General features: G+C 36.3%; 1 protein-coding gene across 1 annotated transcript in view; it reads left to right on the top strand.

Moving 5' to 3' along the window:
- Positions 1 to 26,311, top strand: part of LOC103258804 (protein kinase C-binding protein NELL1-like) — a 215,465-nt gene that overhangs the window by 148,314 nt on the left and 40,840 nt on the right. The window lies entirely within an intron of this gene.

Raw genomic sequence — 26,311 nt, forward strand, 5'->3', positions numbered from 1 at the left:
TTCTACCAAAAACCTACAGCAAGCATCATATTTAACTACAAGCATAATGTTTAATTAAAGCAATATTTAATCTATAAATTTTAAGAAATCAATGTACTACAAAAAACATTGAACATTATTTTACATTGCATAAATTAGTTTCTGTTCAAATAAACCCTCTGCCTCCCAACAAAAGTGAAAATATAATCTACATAACTGAAGAATGTATCGAACATTTAAATAATCTTAAAAATCTATATGAAAAGGAAAACAAAATGGGTAGAACTCCAAACATAACTTATAGAACAAGAAAGATCAATAGGTATATGGAAAGATATCTCACTAGTAATCAGGGAGATTGAAACAAAACCACATGAAGATAGTATTTCACACCCACTGAGTGACAAAAATTAAAACTTCGAACAGTACCAACTATTGACAAAGTATGGAGCAACAGAAAAAAGAAGTGTGTGCTTTCAGTTGGGGCATACATTTATAGGCACTTTGGAGAATTATTTTCTAGTTTGGTAAAGTTGACTGTGTCTGTAATCTGACTGTGCATATAATTCCACTCCTAAAAATGTACTTGAGATATTCGTGTGTATGGACAGGATGAAAGATTGTTCATAGAGTTGTTGATCGTGATTATAAACATCAGAAAACTAAATTTCCATCAAAGTTAGGATAAAATTATAAACAGTACTGGAAATAAACAAATTTGGCTTACTCCTTTCATAATGTGTGTATATAAAAATAACATTGAGTGAAAAAAGGGAGGTGGAAAATTTTGTGTGCTACCTGATACCATTTATAACATTTAAAAATGCAAAGCTACACTACTGCTGTTTAGGGATTCATATACCAAGAAGCACATGGGAAAAATAAGACTACTGTCAAAACACTGGTTAATTCTAGAAAGATGTGATCAGGTAGTTATACAGAGGGGTCTTTAACTTTATTAGTCATTATTTATTTATTTAACTGGATGGTAGGCATTTGTGCTTATATTTTACTCATTATCTTTTACATTTTTCAGGATTACTTTAACATTTCATAAAAGCAACAGGTGTAGGTATAAATGGGCAAAATGAAGAATTATTAGTATTATCATTGACCTTATGATGAGTAAAATTAATTCCTAAACTGCTGAGGATTCCAAACTATTACCAATTATGTGCTAATCCTTGTGCTTTATCTGTTAGAAGAGGCAGTGGCTGCATGTACACAGTGATAACCCATGAACTTAAAATCTCTGAAAAAAATCTGAGGACCTAATTAACATCTTCAGCACTCGAGTTGAATGACAAAACTTCTTCAGCCCTCTAGGGTAGGCAAAGAGGCTTTATATGATTCTGTAACATTGGTGAATGCACGACTGGTCACATCTTGTTTCAAAGTATAGATCATAATCCATAATGGATACCTTTTAGAAATCATATTTATGAATGTGCAGAGAGGCAGAGAATGTGGCTGTATTCAATAAACACCATAAATAACCATGCTGGAGTGGAGCACAGAATCCAAATGCAATTTAGATGTGCTCTATGGAATTTGTAAAGCATTTTCTTAAAGCAGAACTCATCACACATTTCCCCTCATCACACATTCTCCGATTGGGCTGAAATATAAGCATCGGTTGAAGGCTGAACATAGAGACAATTTGAGGGAGACAAATTATAATGTATTTGTTCCTGCCCAAATCTGCAAAAATGTCATGAGCTAACCTAGCAGAATATGCTTACACTGGTGAAAGTTCCTGTAGCATGAAAAAATACACCTGTGGCTGAAAACCTCCTTCCCCCATTCCCCCAAAATCTTTTGAACCCTCTTAAGAGTTTCTTATCCACACCCCCATACTTTATATGTATTATCCTTTTGGTCACTCTGTGTTTGATCTTCCGCTTTATTGTGTGACCTGCCCTTTTCTTGAGTGTTAATTTGTACCCATCTCTCCTAACTAAGATGACTTGTCTATTCTTTCTCTTTCTTTTAAGAATAACTTTCTTACATGTGTTTGTTACTTTCATGATTTGATTTAAAATAGTAGTTTCAGTGAAGAAAATGGAGACAGGCTATCAGTGTTTATATCTCAGCTCTTTCCATTTCCGGCTGTGTGATTTGGTGCAGGTTATATATGTCTCTGAGCCTCTGTCTCCTCATCTGTAAAATAGGGATGACTAATAGTATTTATATCATCAGCTTGTTGAGAGGATAAAGTAAGCTAACATCTGAAAAGCACTTGGAAGAGTGCTTAGCAGAGTAAGCACTGCATGGGTGCTAGTTGTTGCTGTTATCACTGTTATCATTGAGATGTTATCTCCCATATATTCCAGCAAATATATTCACTGTAGTAATATTTTATTTATATCCCCTAACATATATTAGTTTCCTACAACTTTCTTATTTGTACTTTTCCTCTAAGAGAGTTAGTGTTTGCCTCAGCAAGGACCACTCAGTGACCCAAAGAAGCCCTCCAGTGAGTCGACCATCCTCACCCACAGCAACCTCGAATGTTGTGGAAACCTCCTGTTGGACAAGACAGATTCAGGTGCCTGGCTTCCTGAGTTTACAATCCAGTGGAGGAAGAGAAACCATAAACAAACATATAGCCAGATGATATCAAATACTGATTGATTATAGGAAGAAAAGAAAGGCAGGATAACACAGTAGGAAGATTGGAAAGATGAAGCTACTTCTAAATGGTGACAGAGAAAGGATTGTTTGAGACTATGGCATTTGAACTGAAAACTCAATAAAATAAGCAGCTTTATGTATGAAGAACACAACACAGGATGAGAGGACAGCTAGTACCAAGGTTCCAAGATGGATGATGAATTTGAGAAGACTAGCATGTCTGGAGAAGAGTGAACTCAGGGAAGAGGGGTATGGGATGAGAAAATGCATTAGGACGGTCCAGATCTTGCAGGGAATTGGAATATAGTTCAAATTGCCTACTAAAATGGAAACACAATAGAAACCATTTATTGGAGAATGCGGACCTAAAATATTATATTGTGTGAAGTGCAAGGTTACATGTTGACTGGGTGGAGGAAATCATTGGAATGTGCCTGCTCAGGGGGGTCAGATCCAGGACCCAGATTCACCCACACCTTGCTTCCTATTTGGCGCCCCCTGGTGGTGATCATCTTCAAGCCTCAATGGCGCATTGAGGATGCTTGTAGTTTGGGTCTCTTAGCTGGAGCATGGCAGCTGTTCCAGAAAAATCCTAATGAATTGGTGCCTGTCTGGCTGAAATGATCCCAGAAGATTGAGCTAAAAAAATATCGAGCACATAGGGCCCATCGTTATTACTGAAGCAGGCCAGTCTCCTGTTTAATTGCTTGCCATATCTTCTCCTGCCATCTCCCCAAAAGATAAAAAAGTTTATTCCACCTCTGTCTGTTTCAGAATAAGGGCTAGACAGAGAATGAGAACTAATTGCCACTCCGAAATCACATTATATTGAATTCATGTTACCAAGGAGTATGCCATCTCAGTAGCTTACTGTACATTTGATTATTAGAGAGGAACCAAGTAGTTTTGATTTTATACTTACTGCACTTGATGATATATTTTAATGTTGTCTCTTATTTTAATTAGGTATGTACTTGTCTCACTCAAGTAATATGAACTACTCAGAGGCAGGTCGAATTCAACTTTTTATCCCTGGTAACAAAGGGGGAAAATAAAACAAACATTTATGTTCACCTACTACCTTTAGTAGTAGTATGAGTCTCATTTACAGTCTCAAGAAGTCAACAAGACAAGTTTAATTATCTCTGTTTTAAAGATGAGGAAGACAAGTATGAAGAATGCAAATCTACACAGCCAGTGAAAAACAGGTCTATAAATGCAACCACAAATTGTCTGAAAATAAATGCTATGTGACTAGAAAAAGGGAAAATTTGCAACAGGTATAAACCAACATTTATATTCTACCTCACCGAACCCACTGCATTCCAACTCCTGAGCACATTGTCTGGCATGTTGCTAATGCTCAACAGATGATTGATGGATTATAAATGATATTTGGCCATTTTGGAGTAAAAATGTGGGGTTAATAGCGCCTATTTGCTTAATCAAAGCAAGAATTCAAGATGATTGGACACCAAATTTATTCTCAAACAGTAAGGCCACAGTCAGCTAGGGTTTGGGACGCCAGGAAGCCCCACTGAAGTTGCAGAGGAGAGGTGCTTGTCAGTGCCAATCAGTCCGTTCCTGCTGCTCAATTAGATTCTGATTTGTAATTCTCTACCCTCCAGCATCATTTTACTCAGTAAATTGTAGTCAACGCCACAGGATAAATTAATGCCTGTGAAATAATACTTGAGTGATGGGAAGAAAAGTCAAATGCAAACTGTTTCTCTCTAATAATAAAGATATTATTCTTTGTTTCCAAAAATGATATGGAACTGCTTTTTTGAAAGAGTAATTCGTCAGTGAATGTATACGTGTGTGAGTGTGTGTGTGTGTGTGTGCGCACGCGTGTGTGTGTATGATGCATTGGTGGTTTGATATCTGAAAAAAATACTTTTGCCTGATTTTAATGACTCTATTGTTTACTGTTTTATTTACAGGGTCACATCATATATATATATAATCATATATGAACTAAAATAAAAGCTAAGCTTTCTCAAAGACAAGCCAAACCTGAGATTCTGAGTCAGTCAGAAATAATAGTGTTTTTAAAGAAACTAAAATATGGTGAAAGTAATGCCATTTTGCATAATGAAAGGGACCTGCTACTGAGTGTGGACTCTGAAATTTGACATCAATAATCAATTTCCAGGTATTATTACATTTAAATACCACAAAGATATAGCGATCAATTCCCCCATTTTACTGATGAAAAAAATGGTACCGAAATATGTAATGCCTGGTTTCATAGCCAGTAAGAGACAGAGCAAGAGTCTGAGTTTGATTCAAGTCGATTCTAAAATATGTGTCTTAGAGCCTGAACTACCCTAGGGAGTATGTAAGAGAGATGATGAGACATTCTCCCTGCCTGGGGCTCTCGACATTATAACCAGGACTGGGCATTCTTATCCTGGTGTTGAAATATCAGAACTTTACTTATTTTAGTTATTATCATCAAAAATAAAAACATAAAACTTTATTAATCCTTAGTTTGAAATGACTTATTGAAAACATCTGACCTGACAGCATCATTTAGTTAATATAGAAGATGGTACAAGCAAGATTTTCAGAATCAATTAAACAGAGTCCCTCCTTTTGCAAATATTAAACAAAAATACATTAGAGAAAGGAAACAGTTTTGTAAAATTAGTAAATTTACAATTACCACTTAATTAACATTGATATAAACTGTTGACTAAATTATTTGCCTTATGATTTTTAAAATTTTAACATTTGTGTCTGTTGGGTATATATAAACAATGCTTATGCTAGAGCTGCATACTGGAAATATTTATAATATCCGAGGTGTACCATCCAACAAATGCAGGGATTTCGTTGCCCTTGCTAACATGAGGGCAGGCGTCACCAACTCACATATCTAAATCTATCAAGTCTGGGTAAAGAGAGCCACGTGTGGATAGATTACTCTGCAGTGGAGAGTCTGTGTAGCAGCTGAAGGTGGCAGCCACTTCCCATCTCCTGCCAGTGGTTGTTATGTGGCAACATGGTTTGAGGGTTGCCAGATTAAGATGGGGGTCCTCACAAAACCCAAATGTATCTATTAAAAAACTGTGTATTTTTCCTTACATTTTTAAACTTCAGTCACCTTCAGAGTACTCTCTGCTTGATGCAATACACCTATCGAGATGCTTTTTCCACTGCTCAAAACAGTTTTTGAACTCATCGATTTTGCTGCTTTTGAGTGCTTTCGTCCTTTTTTGTTTGTTTGTTTCATGTCTTCCACATCAGCAAAACGTTTCCCTTTGAGAACTTTTTTCATTGAGGAAACCAAAAATAGTTGCTCAGGGTGAGATCGGGTGAACAGGAAGGGTGGGAGCACAAGGGTCGTGCCATTTTTGGTCTGAGGTATCACATGTTCTCACTCATAAGTGGACCTTGAACAACTATCGTGATACTATAAGAAAAGGATCGATAGTAGCAGGAAACTGCAGGTTGGGGGTGGGGGTGGGAATAGAATTGGCAGCAGTGGGAATCAGCCTGGGGAAAAGGGGGGGGACACCTCATCAACAAGGGGACCTGCACAATGAATGTTTGTATACCTAACCCTGAATTGTACCCCACAATTTTAAAATTAAAAATTTAAAGTAAAAAAAAACCAAACTGCTGAACACTCAGCATGGCATGGACAGGTGCGTTCGTAAATCACCCACCATGATATGGGCAAATGCATTGAAAAATCTTCCCTTCCCCCCAAAAAGAATAATTAACTGCAGCTGAATGCAGCCTTTTACAACAATGCTGGATTGCACACTGATGCCGATGGGTTCTTAGTACACTTACCCAGCAGGGGAAGCCTGTACTACAAGGGGCTCTCCCTCAAAAAAATATTTCCAGTTTTCTTGTGTCCCCCTCCCCCATGTTCTCTCTCTCTATCTCTCTCTTTCCCACCCTGTCTCTTTTTGAGATGACAGTAATCAAGAATTTGTATGCAAAATCTCCAGGTTCTTAATGTTGGCATTTGATTCCATTTATAAATATAACTGTCTGCCAACATGGAACCACAACATGTGTGGGCAGTTTCTGTCCAGAGAGTCAACTGTTTGTGTCATCTTTGCTAAGGCCACAGGAATACACCTGGCACAAGGGCTTGAGCAATTTTCTTTGTGACAGGAAAGCCCTGCCTTAGGAATTGGGAAACTACTCTTTTCACAGTGTTCAGTACAGTTCCATTTTATTGAGGGCTGGTTTCAATGTATGTGTTCCCTTGACAATGTCATTTTTGAGAAGCCAGGACTTAGGTGGTGTAGGTGACACTAATGGTCAACCTGATGGCAGTGGGTGGTAGAATCCTTAGGAAAAGGGTTTCTTGAAGCTTGAAGGTGGAATAGGACTGGAGGATAAAGCCACAAAGAAATGGTGAATGTCTCTGAAAGATAGGTTTACTTCTCCTTAGCAATCTTGTGTTGACACAAATCATTTAATAATTACCCCTTACTGCTTTCTTTTAATTATAGGTAGACATTTACATAATTTTTACAGGACTGACCTTCATATGATTCTCAATATGAGCAATCTGTGGACTTCTGTGTCTTCTGTGTTCGTACTTTTTTCAGAGAATCTCAGACTTTGGCACAAGCCAGGGGAAAAACATGAGAGGGGCTGGGTAGGAATCACTTCTTGAAAAAAAAAAAAAAAAATATATATATATATATATATACACGAAAAGTGAAAGAGTGAACCTATAGAAACATCATCATGAGCACGAATCAAATCCCACTGCAACATGTAACTAATTTTCTCTGAGGGAACTTCCTCTTGTTTCCTGCTGCTAAATGTATTTCCTTTCCATTCCCAAATGCCTGAATAGTTAGCACATGAGGGTATAAAGAGCATAGATCTCAGTGGCAGAAAAACTCATCCGAGCTTGTCCTCCGTGGGCAAATTTTGTCTGTGGGTCTCAGTTCTATCATGTTTGAAAGGAGAATTTAAACCTGTAAGTGCCCAGTTCACTTTGTGATATGAGAATCATAAAGGATGCTCTATGTGCTAGAACATTCACTATGGTTCTGTGCTGCATCTGCTCTAAGGGATCATTATTTTTGCCTAACTTACAAGGCTCAGCATTTCATATTAAAAAGACTCTCTTAAGGACTCCATGATATAACTTTTATTTTGAAGCCCGAGTATCGTCTAGAGATTGCAGGGAGCAAGTTGGCACCTGAACTTTGTTCACTATAGATTGTGGAGGGAGAGGAAGTGAAACTCGTTAACGAGTCGATTGAGTAGTTTCCTTTACAGTAGGCTCTGGATGTCTCCCCAGCAACACTGTAGTTTCTCAGTGTCATCAACACTGCATTTTCCCCAAAGAGATGTTTGTTTCTATGTCTGCTTCTCGCAGCAGACTGTGAGGTTCTCAAGGGGAAAGGCATGTGCAGTCATTTATGGGCTCATAGAAGCAGATGGAAGAAAGAGGCAATATTGCCCAGTAAAGGAATAGCATGTTTGGTGTTAGACTAGGACTTGGATCACAGGTCAACCCTGTGACCTTGAGAAAGTGACATATATTCTTAGTTTTCTGATCTATAAAATGGAGAAAGTCAGTTGTACTTCTCAGGGTTTCCATGACAACCAAGATATAGTGCCTGGTGACTTAATGGGCATTGGAAAATAATGTTCATTTTTTTCTTAATTATAATTTCAGCATCTAGCAAAGTCTTTGGAGGGCACATGATGTTGGATGCCAGACGCCTATTGCCTATATGTAGTGCATGTGTGTGCGTGTGTGTGTGTGTGTGTGTGTGTGTGCATCACCATGCCACTCAATGACAGGCATATGTTCTGAAAATTGGACTCAGGTGGTTTTGTTGTTGTACAAACATCATAGAGACTTCTGATGCAAACTTAGATGGTCTAGCATTCCACACAGCTAGGCTATATAGAATAGACTGGTGTACCTAGGCTATAAACCTACTGTACTAACTTTTATAGGCAATTGTAACACAATGGTATTTGTGTATCTAAACATAGATAAATGTAGAAAAGGTACAACAAATATTCTCTATTATAATCTTATAGGACCATTGTTGTATATGTGATCCATCATTGACTGAAACATCATCAACTGTGTGTACACACACACACACACGCACACATTTCTTTTAAATATGTCTAGCATTTTGACTTTGCTACTCTTAACATAATTGATTCATGGTATATGCTGCTCAGTATTTGTCTCACCAGCTAGGAAAATCACTTCTCTCATGGGACCTCAGTTTTTCTTCATGTAAAAGGATGGTTTTTGGACTCAGATGTTGCACCTGAGAGCTCAAGTTCAATAAAAACATATTTTATGTATCCTGCACAGTGTTGGTCTAAATGATGTTTTTAAGAAAATAAAGAAAACCAACTTTATATATAGACAACCAGCCAGCCTGTGAACCTTTACCTGGGTAAGGAAATAGTCTTTTGTGGGATTCCAACAAGGCATGCAGACATTTTTTTGAACTACATAATAGCTGTTCCCCTTGGGCAGAACATGTACTCTCTCTAGTTTACCAACACCTGGATTACATCACTCATTTAGAATGCCTGCCTGGATCCTATAATATTTGAAATGTATAACCTTGAACATGGTAGTATTTAAAAATTCCATTGCTCTGTTTCTCTATGATTCAATGGTTTCTATTCATGTGGAATGTAGGTACTTTTAGTCATTCCCAGTATTACAATGGTTAGCCCACATGATTGAAAGAAACTATTGTTTTTTCACAGATACCGAATGGGATATATGGTGAATAGTCACAAGTAATGACATTATTCTTTAATTCATTCTGAGCGATACCTACCCTATGTAATCTACCCTTTCAGTTATCTGTTTTCTCTAGATACTTAACTGGTTTCTCAATGTATGATTGAATTTATTCAATGAGAAATTATTCAATCCCTTTGTTTTCACTTGTTATTTGATCTTGGCTATCACCATTCCAAAGGTCATAGTTCCTCCTTCATAGGGCTCTGGCCCAAGATTTCTTGTGAGCAGCACACATTCTGCAAAGACATTTTCAAGTCAAGTACATCCAGGATGCTGTGGAGTTATGACCAGCATAAATGTGCTTTGAGAATCAGAAACCGTGGTTCTTCTACCTGCTAAGAGTATGCTTGAATTTTCTCTTCTGAATTTCTGCTCCAATTTACAGAAAAGAAAAAAAAGATACTTTTATTTCCCCCCTTTCAAAAAACTCAATTATAAAACTGTGAATTTGACGAATAGGGGCTTTTTTTTTCCCCAAAATAACTTTTTTTTTTTAATGATGTTTACTTGTCTGCCGTAATATAACATAAAAGGATTTTTCTCTGGGTGTAATCAGATGGTGACAAAAATATGGTGAATTTTTCTAAAAGACATTTAAATTCTTCATTTTTTACTGAGGACTGAAAACTTCCCTGTTTTATTTGGAGGTAAATTATCTTCTTGATCATTTCTGTTTAAATCCCTTACTATGAATAATGCAGGCTTTTGGAACACTCAAAGTAAAAAAAAAAAATGTGGACCTGTCCTTAAAGGGATAGGTTTAACATCTTGCAAGAATAAATTAGAAACCAACGTATGTTCCTCTTTTTAAGCAGAAAAATAAAACATCACTTAGAATGGCTTCACTACCATCTTAACCAAGAATTCCTAAGTCCATAAAGAAACTCAGGATGAGCTGTGATGGCACTAGATATGTTGCCTTATGGAAATTGTTTGATCTCTTTCAGGCTTGTAAGAAAATTTTATTAGTTGAATTAATTTTTGCTGAAAGTAACAACAACAACAAAAAACTCAAGTCATTGTGACTTAATAACGTTTTAAAGTATCTCTCATGATATGAAATCTGGTTATATGGGCTGGTTCATATGAACCAGTTCCAGGGCTGGTTCATCTGCTCAATATGAAAGGCCCAGTTTGGTGCATATATGATTTAATTGGATTTTTCCCATGATCCTACAATGGCTGGCCCTACAGTTCTCAAGTCCTCCATTCAGCTGAATAAATTGAAGAAACATGTTAGGAATTCTGTCATTTGAGCATGGAAGGAGCAGCTCACTGCTACCTAATTTCCAGCAGACTTCTCCTTACTTTTCATTAGCCTAAACTTGGTTGCATGACCTTATTTAGACAATTACCTCGAAAAAGGGATGATGATTCCATTATTATTGTAGAGTTTTGGACATTCTCAAAGTAGGGTCCCCGGATGATTCTGGCAAGGTGTTAAAACATAGATTGCAGGGTCTCTACCCCTAGACTTTTTGATTCAGTATGCTGAGTGGGACTGCTTAATTTTTATTTATAATATGTTCCCTGCTGATGTGACTGCTGCTAGCCTGGGAATCACTATTTGAGAACCACCAATTTATATCAAGAGTGTACTTCTGGGGCTGGAGATAGGCTTACTTCTTTCTGAGATGAAGCAATTAATACTCCTTTTTTATTTTTTTCCCGTCCACCTCAGTCTCCCAAGTCTCTGGGACTACAGACATGCACTACTATATCCAGTTAATTTTCTGAATTTTTGTAGAGATGAGGTCTCACTATATTGCCCAGGCTGATCTCAAACTCCTAGGTTAAAGCAATCTCCTGCCTTGGCCTCTCAAAGTGCTGAGATTACAGGTATGAGTCACTGAGCCCAACCTGGAATCAATACTCTTGATGCAAACAAGCCAAGATTCCTCTACCGGAAAGCAACATGGTTTGAGTGGAGGAGACCTGTATCAATCTGAATAGAACAAGAAAACAAAAACTATATGGCTGCTTGCACCCAGGCTATAGGGTGGAGATTAGGTAGCTGCTACCACACTGCTAAAACAGACTGAAATTTATCCTCCAAGCCTTCCCCTAGTGCTTGCAAATCTTTGAACAGATTCCAGAGTTCCAAAACTTTCACTTCAGTCCAATTCCACCAGTGCAATTTTTGTCTAGGTCAGGAAACAGATTCCTGGTGTTAACTACTCTGCTATATTCCCAGAATCCTCAAAGAGGCATCTTTTCTACTTAGTTCATAAAGTGACATTGATGTCTGTGTATTTACCTTCTTTGCAACATTAAAAACGTATGCTAATAACTTTGATATATAAAAAAAACTTCAACCTGGTTCAAAGAGGAGAATAGAGATGTAAAAGGTGTCCTTTAGGTGGAGAAGCATTCCAAAGGGAAAGCCACACACTTTCAAAGGAGCACAGTTTCTCGAACCAATACATCCATCTGACGACATGCTATAGAGGTCACATAAAAAGAGGTCTCCTGGAAATCTGTTACTTTTATCTCCCCAACATACAGTCCCTATTCTAGTAATGGCGTTCCAATATTTCCTGTGGAAAAGAACCCTTCTCAATTCTCAGTTTAAGATGTCTGAAGAAGTGCTGATTTTACCTCTTGCTCGAGGGATGGGCTACAGTAAGGAGTTACTGAAGTCATGACCATAGCGATTACTTCAGGACTCAATATGTGACCAAATCAAGATGAATGGGGCCGGAGTCCTAGATTTCTGTCAATACTATTGGTAAGAATCTCTGTTGGATAGATGCAGAATAACGATAGACTAGGACATCTGGGGGCCACTCCATGAAGAGGTTCTGGCTCACAGTGACTCTGCCATGACGAGAAGCACAGTGGAGATACAGAGAACATCTAAATCCTGATAATATTGCATGACTGGATGAATCTCAGAGTTTAGAGCCCATACAAACTTGTCAATTGTGTGAGATAATATGTTTATTTTGGGGGAGGAGAGGTAAGCAGGGTTAAGATGTCGCTTACAACTGAGTGCCTGGTGTCAAAAGTGTCTTCACCAACTGCTTACGATTTAAGTGCTTGGTCCTGGCCTCTCCCGTGCACCTGTTCCTTGCCCCATGCTGACCTCCTCTCCATTCCCCCAGATCTGTATTCCCTGATTATTCCTGAAACCTTGTCCTTGATGTATTCTTTGGTTTTGATGTGTAAGGCTATGTTTTGGTGGCTTTTCTCGTTGTTATTCTTATAAAAAACTCTACCTGGCTATCTATTCTGCCTCAAGTTATAATAAGAAAGGAGTCCAAGAGCCCCTCTAATGTTGACTCTAATCCTCTCTCTCTTACCCCAACCCTGCAGGCAGAACCAGATACCGTATAAACTTCTATTATTTTATGTCTTTTACTAGTTTCTTACAGTGAAAAGTTAGATCACTGGCTTCAAACTTTTCTCCATTTTGATAAGTATTATAGTTAGATGTTTGTTTCTAGGCACTGCTTCAACCGATTCAATACAGATTTTAATGTATTATATTTTTAGTATCATTCAGTTTGAAATATTTCATATTTTCTGTGTGATTTCTTCTTTAATCCATGGGATTTAGGATGTGATATAATTTCCAAACATGTGTACCTTTTCTAAATATTCTATTGTGACCTGAGGAAACACTAAGATTTCAGAATTTTGAATTTTTAAAAATTATTTTATGAACCAAGATTTGTTCTTGGTCAGCATTCCATGAGCACTTGCAAAAAATATGCGTGCTATTGTGAGTTGGTATAATGTTGAAGAAATGCCAATTAATGATGTACAGGTTTTATATATTGCTTTTTCTTTTGTCTATCAATTACTGTGTACCAATTTTGTCAATTCCTGAAATAGAGGTTAACATGTCTAGATTTGTGTATTTTTTCTTCCTTAGTTCTTTTGGTTTTGTGTAATGTATTTTGTAGTTTTGTCATTAGAAACTATATATTAATTTCTGGATCAAATAGTAGTTCTGTTTTTAGTTTTTTGAGAAACCTCCATGTGGTTTTCTTTAGAGGATGTACTAATTTACATTCCCATCAACAGTGTCTGAGTGTTGCCTTTTCTATGTATCCTTGCCAATATTTGTTGTTTTGTTTTTTTTTTGTCTTTTTAATAATAGCCACTCTTACTGGTGTGAGATGGTAGTTCCTTGTGGTTTTAATGTGAATTTCTCTGATGATTAATGTTGAGCTTTTGTATATATATTTGTTAATCATTTGTATGTCTACTTTTGAAAAAATACATATTCATATCCTTTGCCCACTTTTTAATGGGATTTTGTTGTAGTTGTTGTTCAGTTGTTTGAATTCCTAGTAAATTCTGGATATTAGTCCCCTGCCAGATGTGCAGCATGCAAATATTTCCCCCCATTCTGTAAATAATCTATTCACTTCTTTTACCCAAAGTAAAACAAACCATTATATTAAAACGACAACTGCACTCATATGTTTACCATAGCACTATTCACAAGAACAAAGATATAGGACCACCCTGTGTCCATCAACAAATGATTGGATAAATAAAATGTGACATATATACACAATTGAATACTATTCAGCCATAAAAAAGAATGAAGTCATGTCTTTGGCAGCAACAGGGGTAGAACTGAGGTCATTATCTTGGGTAAAAACAAGTCAGCTATGAATAATGAGAAAGCTGAAATAGCTATATTGAGTTTTTTAAAAAACATTTCAAGATAAGAAAAATTAACGAAGATTAAAAAAAGGCATTTCAAAAAAGAATCAATTTTTCATAAAGACACAGCAGCCTTAAAGGTATAGTTTTTAAAAAATTTTATTTGTATAAATTTATGGGGTACAAATGTAACTTTGTTACATGGATATATTGCATAGTAGTGGAGTTGGTGCTTTTAGTGCATCCATCTCTGGAATAAGACGTGTTGTATCCATAAAGCAATTAGGCTACCTTCAAGTCATATAACTTCATGTGTAATATAGAACTTTATAGTAGTAGACATCTATTTTTCCCCTTTTGAACTTTGTGCTATCATTGTCATACATTTACATTCATATATATTTACGTTGTTATTGTTTTTATATTAACGGTAAAAAAATCTTTTAAAGAGATTTAAGTAAGGAAATAATTTTCTATGTTTACTATGCAGATAATATTTCCAGTTTTCTTTATTCCTTTATGTGCATTAATATTTCCATCTGTTATGATTTTCCTTCTGCCTAAAGTACTCTCTTTAACATTTCATATAGTACAGAAAGGCTAGTGATGATTTATTTTGACTTTTATGTGTCTGAAAGGTCTTTATTGCACTTCATATTTGAAATTTATTTTTGTTAGTTATAGAATCCTAAGTTGACTTTTTCTCTTTCAGTGTTTTAAAGATGTTACTTCACTATCTTCCCTATTGCATTGTTTCACAAAAGTAATCTGCTAACATATTTATCTTTCTCTGCAAGTAACCTGTCCACTCCCCTTATTTTTTTTCTCTGCTTTTAAGGTTTTTTACTTTATTATAGGTTTGGGTTAGTTTGATGATGATGTGTCTTGGTGTTCTTCATGTCTCTTGCACTTGGAGCTCATTGAGTTTCAAGAGTATGTTTATAGTTTTTAACACATTTGGAACAATATTGGTTATTATTTATTCTATTTTTTGTCTTTTTCCTTCTTCAGGGACTTTAATTACATACACAATAGGCTACTTGGTCTTCTTTGATATTAAGCTAATTCATGATCTTTTCATTTTCAGATGTCATTTTACTTTCTTTGTATCTCTTTTTTGGATACTTTCTATTGTTATATTTTTGTTTATTTATTTTTTTGAGTTGAGGGTCTCACTGCATTGCTCAATGTGGCATGATCATGGCTCACTGCAGCCTCAACCTCCTGGGCTGCTGGGTAGCTAGCACTACAGGTGTACCACCACGCCTGGCTAATTGGTTTTTGGTTTTTTTTTTTATTGTTTTTTTTGTAGTGATGATGCCTTGCTATGCTGCCTAGGCTGGTCTTGAACTTCTGGGCTCAAGCAATCCTACTGGCCTCCCAAAGTGCTAGGATTATAGGCATGAGCCACTGTGCCCAGGCTATGTTTTAAATTAATTAAACTTTTTTTCCCCCGCAGCATCTAATATGCCAGTTGGCCCATCCAGTATCTTTCTAATCTGAATACTATGTAGCTTTTATTTCTATTAGCTTCATTTGGAGATATATAGATTCTTATCTATTTGCCTATCACCTTTAATTATCTTCATATCTCTAGTTAACTTTTAAGACATATGTATAGTTATAGTAACTATTTTAGTATCCTTATCTTCTAATTCTAACATTTGTGTCAGTTTTGTTTAGTGTTTATGATGTTCTTTTTCTTTTCATTTGATTCTGATTTTTTTTGTTTATATTTAGCTTAATCTTTTATTGGATTCAGTCAATGCTAATTTTACCTATTTGGATCATGGACATTTTTATATTCCTATAAATATTCCTGAGCTCTGTTCTGAGACATAATTAAGATAGTAAACGCAACTTGATATTTTGGGGTCTTGTTTTAAGATTTTTAGTCGGGATCAGAGAAGTGTTTAATATAGGATTAATTACTCTCCATTACTGAGGCAAAACGTATATGTTTTTCTGTAAGTCTTTGAACTTATTTTTGTGTCATAAAAATCCTGTATATTAAATCCAACATCTGGGTTAGAGTAGGATTGGTTTCTATTATCTGCTATTTTTCTTTAGTATAAGTCATGTTTTCTTATGTCTGTAGATATCTAAAAATTTTTTATTGCATAGTGGACATTATGTTTCTACTTTCTGAAAGTAGAATTTTCCTCTGCCATGTTTATTATTTTATAGTAGGCAGTTAACTTGGCTAGATTTTTAATTCTGCCCCCTATGTGGTAGCACTGGCTTAAATCTCAATTCAACCCTTTTAACTGGAAGACTCTTGGTAATTACATCATTTTTTGACCTAAAATGGTGCTCAGTTGTAAGTGATGATTAAAGAGAAGTTCCTTCTCTTTCTGAAACATACAAGAGGCTATATGGTTATAATGGTTAATTGTTTGTATTTATAGACCTTGATTTAAATTGTCATTCTAACACTTTCCAGATGTGTTACCATAAGTATATTAAACAACTAAGCCTCCATTTTCTGTAAAATTTGAGTAATTTGAATGATCTCATAGGCATTCTGTAGATCAGAAGAAGCAGTTAATATAAAGCACTTGTCAGAGAACTTGACACATTATAAATTATTAATTGGTGGAAATTCAAAACTTATTTCTATTTGATGGATTTCTTAAAACTATAGCAAGAAACAGAGACTACATTAAAACTGAATGTCTGCCACAGTTAAATGGGGTGGCAGAATTGTTAAACACTATAGGAATTCAGAGAAAAGAAAAAATGATAAAATTAAGATTTGTGCTTGTCTTTTAATTAAAAAAAATTTTGCAGAGTGGAAAGCCTGAAATGAAATTGAGTATGGAATAAGTGGGTACTTAAAGCAACCACCTCAGAGTGCAAAGATTTTATGCTGAAAAGTTTTTAGAAGTAAAGGCAGGTTGATGGTTAAAGTTAGGTCAACTATTTATGTTTTGAATGCCTCGTAGAAGATTTTACAATAAAAGTCATCTGTAGTTACTAAAGGAGGAGGATATTTTAAAAAATTACAGATTCATAAGCTTTTTTGTTGTTGTTGTTGTCAGAGTCTCACTTTGTCACCCAGGCTGGAGTGCAGTGGCACGCTCATGGCCACCGCAGCCTCCACCTACTGGGCTCAGGTGATGCTTCGGCTCAGCCTTCTAAATAGCTGGAACTGCAGGCATGCACTGCCATGCCCAGCTAATTTCTTAGATTTATTGTAGAGACGAGATCTCATCATGTTGCCCAGGCTGGTCTCGAACCCCTGGATTCAGGCAATTCTCTCGTCTTGGTCTCCCAAAGTGCTGAGATTACAGACTTGAGCCACCGCTCCCAGCCCAGATTCATAGGATTTTTAAGCCTGGGGCAAATATGACCTATTTCAATGTTTTGAAGACCTTCAAAGTTCATAGTGATCATTTTTAATTTAAATTGGAAATTATACTTTATTTAGAAAGTAGATTAGAGAGAAAGAAAGAATTCACCTCCCCAAGGTACAAGAGGGAGTCAAAACTTATGGAAACAAAAGTATGGTAGCCTATAGTGGTAAAATTTTATTGGTTTATACTTTGGAAGTGAGTTCAACTGGAGAGTCACCTGGTGTGCCTAAGGGAATTTTCATGGAAATCTACTGCTCAGTAAACTACTGGATGAAAGACACTGATTTACTTTAATCTTTGCTTACTATATGAGGAAATGAGTTAATTTATTGAGTTGGAAAGTTACTTACCCAGACTGAATTAGCTATTTAGTGCCAGAATTGCTATTGTTATTTTGATTAAATCCTGCAGAGTGATTAGTTTGGCGAAGATTAGACTGATCTGATCTTGCTATGGATTGGAGAGGGCAGTGATTGAAAGACCAGCCAGGAGCTACTTTACTCATTCAGGTCTGATAAAAAACGGGTCTGGAGCATGGTGCTGGCAATAGGCCTAGAGAATGAAAGCAAAGCAGAGTTTGAAACATGTCAAAGGTAAAATTTCTAATGAATCTTGCTTCCTTCCCTCTGCATTTTTATTTGTCTCTTCATTCAGCAAACATTTATTTACTGCTCACTAAGTTCTAGACCCTCTTTTCTCCTCATGCCACCACCTGAAGCTTTCCTATTACTTAAGGGGAAAAGGAAACAAACAAGAAATGCATGTAAAATATAAAGTATGTTATATGACAATAAGTGCAAAGGAGGAAAATACAGCAGGAGAGAGGATAGGAAATATTTGGGGCTGAGGTTAAGTAGATGGTAGTTGTAATTTTAGATACGATGACAAGGGAAAAGCTCACTGAGAGGATACATCTTTGAGCAAAGAGCTGAGGAGGTTGAGTGATCAAGCATAGAAATACAAGGAAAGACTCAAAAGAAAAAAAATGAAATTATTTTTTGGAGGGCAGACCTTTCATAAGTGTTCTAGGAACCCATGGGCATCAGTGTACCGGCTAGCGTTGTTGTGAGAGGTTGCATTTGGCTTCAGTGAATTTTTTTGGAGATGCTTTAAATACTTTTGCACATTTCACGATGGGTGATTTACAAACGCATCTGCTCACATCAGGTGCTTGAATGTTCAGCAAGTTTTGGACCAAAAACAGTATGATCCACATGCCCACCATCCCTGTCTGCCTGGTTTCACCCTGAACAAATTTTTTTGTTGTTGTTTCTCCAAAAGAAAAAAAAATCCCCAAAGGGAATTTTTTTTGCCAATGTGGAAGAGGTGAAACAAAGACCACAAAACAGCAGAAGCACTAAAAGGCATCAAAATCGATGAGTTTGAGAACTTTTTGAAAAAAATTCTCAGTAGGTGTATTGTATTAGAGTATACTTTGAAGGTGATTGAAGTTGAACATTTGAAAATAAATACATAATTTTTTAATAAATCATACTATCTACATGTCATCCCCTGCCCCCCCCATATCTGATAGAACATTCTAGGCAAAAGGAACAGTGCATTCAAAGGCTACAGCATGCCTCATATGCTTGAGGAACAGATAGGAGGTCAATGTAGCTGTCCTGGGTAAGAAAAATGGAAAGTGGTTGATAAACTCAGTGGTAAGAGAAGGCAGATCATGAAAGATTTTGCAAATCATTGCAAGAACTTTGACCTTTTATTCATTTATTATGAGAGTAAGGACGAAGAACTGGAGAAGAAAATGAGTTTGGTGCATAGAAAGATATGTGGCACATTGAGCTTTGGTAGAATGAATTTGAAATGAAGAGACCTCTAGGATTAGCTAATCCATAGGCAATATAAATGTTTATCTTAACCCTGTTAGAGGTCACTTTAGAGACATAGATCAGAAAGTCTCCAGACTAAAGGTGAGAATTAAAATGTGAATAAATGGGTTTATTATAGAATAATTTGGGTACAGTTTGTTGGAGAAAAGACAGTTAAAAAGAAAGACTTCAGAGATAAAATTAAATGTCCAGCAACCAGGAAGAGACTGATTATCTTGTGAAAAGTCAGTAAAGAAAGAGATTTACAGAGAGTGGACAGCCATATCGCCAATACCATTGGCATCATTATTAATAGCAGGCAACTTTTCATTAAATGGACCAAAACTAGTTGCTAATCAGGACTTACAAAGAAGAAACAGTAATAATGATGTCACCATATATTTTAGGTAGCAATTAATTGACTTTCCAGAGCTTATTCATACCTTATTGGCTCTTTGGGAGGCAGACAAAACATATATCTGACTATAAAGAAACTGAGGTACAAAGAGATTGCTTAAACCGTCTAGCAGTTAATCAGCATGTTAGCAGCAGATGAAAGTATAAGCCCAAAGCCCAGATAGTCCATCTTCTAGGATATTAAATCTAGCAGACCTTATGTGCATAAACCTTTCTTTTTACATGCAAGAATTTGAAGCCTGGAGATTTGGACTGTCATGACATGAACACAGCTTCACATTGGCCAAGTGGGAATTATAATTTAGAGAACAATTATTATTGCTGTTCTAATGAATGTCTGCCTGACTTTGTACAGTAGATTTTACATTGATCTCATTCAATTATTGAAACAACATTATGAGCTAGGTAATTGCTATGGTTTTCACATGGTTTGTCCCTACCAATCTCATGTTGAAATTGGATCCCCAACGTGGCAGTGTTGTGAAATAGGGCCTAGAGAGAGGTGTTTGCATCATGGAGGCTGATCCATTATGAACAGATTAATGCCCTCATGCAACGGGGAGTTCTAGCTCTTGCTGGAATAGATTAGTATCTCTAAAAGTGAGTTGGTAAAAAAGGTCCGGCTTCCTTGGTTTCTCTCTCCTGCTGCCTGTCTTGCCATGTGTATCTCTTTGCACACGTACACTCCTTTCCATTTTTCTGCTATGAGTTGAAGCAGCCTAAGATCCCTATCAAATGACCAAATGCAACTGCTCAATCTTGCACTTTTCAGTCACCAAAATTGTGAGCCAAATACAACTCTTTTCTTTATAAATTACTCAATCTCAAGTATTTTTCAACAGCAGCAACAGTGAAAAAAAAAGTACTAAGACTGTAATGTTATCCCTATTTAAGAGCCAAGGAAACTGAAGTTCAAAAAAAGATTTTTTAAAAAAAACTTTCTCCGAGTCATAGAGCTGGGAAATAACTTTGGTAACATTGGTTACTCAAGTGTGTTTAACTACAAAGCGTTGCCAGGTTTATATGTTATCTTCACTCTTGACTTTCAACACAAAGTGTCTTCTACTTCTTTAGCTGCCTACGTCATCTGTAATTTTTTTCTTGTTGGCTTGTTTTTGTTTTAGATATTGCATCGGTATGAGCACGGCCTTTTCCTTTAACATGGAAAAGGAAAGGGTCTATCTTTATAGTTCGACAATGCTGACTAGCAATAAAAAAGCAGCTCCAAACTGTAATGACTCAATGAAATAGAAATGTATTTCTTACTCATGTAAATAATATGTGACAGTTTCAGGTCTGTGGAAGGGCTCTGCTCCTCATAGTCATTCAAGGAGCCAGGCAGAAAAAAGGTTCTGTCATTTTCAATATGGGGTTTTCAAGGTTTCCCTGGATGTTGACCTGAGCAGGTAGAAATATCCTGGAGGATCACAGGAGGCATTTTTATGGGCCATATTTAAATTACATGACTTCTAGCACAATAACTGGAGCTCAGTCACATGGCTTCACTTACCTACAAAGGAGGCATACTCAAGTCACACACCAGGGAGGTCAAGAAGAAAAGGAGATGAGATAACTACACTGTTTCTACCACAAAGTCTCTACATGCTATGTTCAGTTCAACCCTGGCATTCAACAAATAGTAGATGAAGATCAGGTTTGTGTTTGCCATACTTGTGACAATTTATGCTGCTGAGTCTATTTCCTTAAATTCGTGTGACTTTTTTTAATGGAGGGGGATAATTCAAGTTTTATGGTATTTATATTATAGAGTTACACTTTGGAATGTTTCCCAATGTTACACTTGTCTCAAAAGCCAAATTAACATTTTTAATGGTCCAAAAATCATCTCAGTTTCCACATTGCAAGTTGATATTAATAATTTTAAAATTTTTCACATTGCAAGTTGATATTAATAATTTTAAAATTTCCACATTGCAAGTTGATAGTAATAATTTTAAAATTTTCAGAATCTGCTTGTTCTGTCTTCTTTTTTTAAGCGGTAATATTTAGTGCAAAGTTAATATCCTATGTAAGAAACATAATAGATTGTGCTTGAGTCTTTTTTGTTTAATAGTCCTATGAAGCTTTATTTTATTATCCTCATCCTACAGATGAGAAGACAGACATGTGCAATCTAAACACCAACAATTAGTGTGTTGGAGAACAGAAATTTGAAGTCATATTTGTCCCTAAATCTCCTATTTTTATATTCTTAACATAGATTTTTTTTCTTTTTTTTAATACTCTATTTGCTCCATGGACTGTATGTATCTAGAGGTCAGGGTTATCTATTCTTCTCTGTATTAGAGGGTGTGATAAAAAGTGCTTAGTACATTGTGGGTACTCAATAAACTTGTTGAACTAATGAAAACATCAAAAGTTTTTCTCATGACTCAGTCTCATTCCACAAATTCTTTAAAAAGATACAATCCAACTGCAATTTGAGCTACTACTTTTCTGTGAGCTTTGACCTAGTAACAGGAAATACAAAAATCTCTTTGAAAATAAGTTTTGAGAACAACTTTATTAATTTTATAAATTTTCAAATAGCAAATACAATAAGGAGGAGACTAGATGGGGGAAAAGACTCATCCAACTCCAAAGACTAGACTTTTGCAGATAATTTAAGGATCTGTTTGCAAATGACATTCTATAGCAAGTTCACTGTACACCCCAAATAAGATTAAATGTGTTGCTTTGGACACATTCTGTGAAAAAACTCTCTGAGTATTCATCTGTGTCTCATTGTAAAGAAAAAAATTTATGGTTCAAGTAGGACTTTTCATTATAACAATAATAGAAATTGTTATAATTATTATAATTGTAATCATAGTTATTATTTATCATTATGACATCATAGCAATTATGTCTTTTTGTTACCTACTCTCCCCCTTTAAATCTCTAAAGATTAGGAGTGGAAGCAAAGTATTAAATAGAAACAACATGATGTCTTTTAGAGGAAAATAACATAAATATTAAATTAACCTTAAATTTAGTTTCACGAATTGAAATTGTACCTTTGTGATTTTCAAACAGCAGGAAATCTTTGTGGTATTTTGCACCTCTGTTGCAGCATTTGTTCATTGTTCCTTTCATTCAGTCTATCAGTCATTTATTTTCTATTTATTCATTCCTACAAACTTGTATTGAGCACTTTCACATTGCTTGAGACTCCCATTTCTAGCTCTCATTAGAAAGGTAAACCTGATCTATCACAGAAACAAAGAACTAAGTACCACATGTTCTCACTCATAAGCAGACCCTGAACAATTGCCATAATACTACAAGAAAGGGATTGGCAGTAGTGGAAAACTGCCAGGGAGGAGTGGGACAGAGAGGGAGACTTCATCAATAAGGGTATCTGATCTCAAACCAGGTGAAGTGGGGACCAAAGTGAGGCCCAAACTTTACCTGTATAATGACCTTTTGTATACCTAACCCTGAATTGTACCTCGCATTTTTAGAATAAAAATTCAAAAGAAAAAACCAAAAAACAGAAAGAAAGGTAAACCTGAACAAGATGATGTCTCTATTCTTGGAAAATTTGCACTTCAGTAATGGATACAAAAGGAATATTACTGTGATAGGACAAGTTAAGTATCAAAATAGGTGTGTGTACAGATACTGAGTCACTAGGGGAGAGAGGACCTGTCTGTCTGGAGGAGTGAAAGAAGGTTCTGTTAGGTGACGTTCTATTGGTTGGTGTTTGAAACAGCTTCTTTTGTTTCCTCTGTCACAATCCCCTTGATTGTGAGCTCCTGGATTTTAAGAATCATGTCTCATTCACCTGTGCATCCACCACAACCCAAAAATAATTCTTGTAAATATTTTTAGCTCACGAAATATTTAGAGAATTGAATAAATGTATTACCTATATGTAAATCATTTTTCCTTGACTTGTCAACAAGACATGATAGAGTAGTGACAAATACAGGTTCTAGCCAGTGTTAAACTAGGTTTCACTAATTGTTAGCTGTGTGACCTGGACAGTAATGTGTGTTACTAGGGTGCCGACTCTTGACACTGAGAATACAGCAATGAGTACTGTATGTTTCATTCTCAAGAATCTCCTAGCTTTTCTTGTTTCCTCTGTCACATTTGCAGGTCTTTGCTGAATTAAACTGAGACTTAAACAGAATCCTAGGACTTTCTAAAAGAAGAAAGGTGACTTTTGGTTGTCAGTTTTTGGGGGGATGACTGACACACTCTGAAGTGCAGCCAGGTTCACCATGATTTATCAGAGTTCCTTGGATGAGATAGTTGGACATAGTGAACTCAGAGGGACCCCGCTCTCAGAGCATCTGTGTTGTTTGTTTGCCTGTAGCAAGTGCTGACTGGGAGAAACAAATCTCTGAAGACAAAGGCAGCTACAACCCAGCTGAGGGAGAACCCATTATGTATAATTTGCAAAGTCCCCAAAGTGTTGCCAGAAAACCTCCAAATGTTTTCTGTATTTGAGTCTGTCGTGGTTGCTCTTTTATACTACTGTGACTACCCACACAGAAGAAATAACTAGTTGTAGGAACGTGTCAAAAATATGAGTGCCTCTCAAGTACAGTATGTTTGCATACAAAATGCATTTTTGGCTTTAATTATAGACCTTGCAAAGAGTATAGAAATGTGCAGCCTTGTTATGAGGTGCTAGTGTGTGAGGAATCCTGGCTATTCTCAATGAATTCCCAGAATCTGCTGTGGAAAGTATAGCCCCCAGGCAGGGGGCATCTCCATAGCTCTTCTAATGTCTAATGCAAGCCAGGCATTTCCTAGTGTCTCTGGACAAGTAGCAGAAGTGTAATTGTCTGATTGTCTTTACTGTCTAGGAAAGTCTCCCGTGCGATACAGATAACTTCTGCCCTGCTGTATCATGAAAATTCTTACTAGTCTCTGTCATCGTTTTATTTTAGGAATAGAGAGATCTTTAAATTTAGAAAGGATTTACACATGATTCGCTGCTTCTGTTCTTCCTATAAAATTTCTTGTTGAGTTTAGGGATAAAGTATTTACTATGTTTATAAGATGATTAGATAATTTAGCTTCCAAACTTGAATGGTTTTGAAAGTGAAAGGGACATCAGATATAAACTAGGACTGTTCCAGGCAAACATATGATTCCTCTGGTTAATGGAGATACTTTTACTTTTGTATTTCCTGGTTTCTTGAAGCACTAACCATAGCTGTCACCTAAAGGCGACATCGTCTGTGGTGTTTATGATCTTTCCTGAGAGCTTTGGAAATAAATGTCAGAGGTAAAATTTGTTGTATCTTTGTTATAGAGAATTACCCTTCAGCCCGAAATAGAGAAGCCACCCCTGAAAATCAGTCTTCTGATTATGTACATGTCTCTTGTTGCCCTGTATTCAAAAAACACTGAACTGGCTCTGTTACTTAGGGAAAGCCTTTTCTTTCTGAGGGCCACAGCTCCAGTGATTTTCCTACTTTAATTTTTGAAATTTTTAGTGATTCAAGGTATGTACCAGAGAACCCATACCTGTAAAGTTTGAGTAATTTGTCAACAACCTACATATTTGTTGGAATTTTATTTTCTGAAGACGTATAATAAACACACATAGAGACTGACAGCAATATCTGAAGATGCCATAGAAACATTAGGTCCTGAGGACAGAGAGCATTTAGCAGCCTCAAGGGTGCTGTACATGAAAAGGTTTCGGGAGCTGAAAAATGCATGCCATACAGAAAGAAGGTGGCAGTTGGCAGAGCTGATGTTGAACAGTACAAGGAACTATACTTTTTCTCTCTTTACTTGACCAGAATACCATGAGATGAGAGTGCCAGGTTTCAAAGTCATTTGCAGCCCAGCGTACAACTCAGAACTTGTCAAGATAATAGAATGGCTGGTAGCTTATTGCTCCTGAGCTGATGCCTACAGCAGGGTCCTGTCCCAACGTACATTTTATCCCTGTTGTGTTAGGTTCCAATGTTAATTAAATTTATAATCATGTAAGAGTGCCACCTTAGTTCAGATATTTCCGAGAGAAGTTGGAGAAGACTCCTAATCAGCAATAATGATATTCCAAAAAAATAATTACATGGAGAATTTCTATAAGAATGAGCTGACTCTGTTTTAACAATTGGCGATTATTTTTTTCTGCAATGGTGTCAACCTCCTTCAGCTCAGAGGCAAGGCTTTGGGTTAGAAAATCTGTGCATGGTCCAGGTATTTGCTGATTCTAAAGAGTCAGAGCCTAGAGGAAAAAAAAAAAAAAGCCCAGAAGACTTCTTTTCATGGGGAATGAGTAAAGAATGAAGACCTCTTTTGACTAGCAAAATCAGTCATCAGTTTTCAAAGAATTAGAATAGTCATTCTCAAACTGTCTTCCCTGGAACACTAGTTTTACGAGATGTATGAGCTATCCCAAGGAAAAGCTTTTACCAGCTAAAATAAGTTTGGGAGACAATGCATATTATCATTCTGCTCTCAAAGCTTCACAGAGCATATAAGTATAATAATTATCTGGGACTATAATTTTTAAACAATTTAACCCAGAGTTTCCTGAATGTATTTGTTCTTAAGTATTTTCAAAGAACACAAAGTAAAGTCTGATATTGCCAATTTAGAAACACTGTATCAAAAAAAGTCATATATACCCAATATCAAAATGGTGCCAGACAGCCTCAATTTATTTATTTATTTATTTATTTTTGGTTATTGAGAGCCAACACAGCATTTGAGTCAAGAATTCCTCC

This window comes from Carlito syrichta, unplaced genomic scaffold (genome assembly GCF_000164805.1).
Source record: "Carlito syrichta isolate Samal-C Ts95f unplaced genomic scaffold, Tarsius_syrichta-2.0.1 Scaffold302378, whole genome shotgun sequence".
In the NCBI taxonomy this organism is placed as follows: domain Eukaryota; kingdom Metazoa; phylum Chordata; class Mammalia; order Primates; family Tarsiidae; genus Carlito; species Carlito syrichta.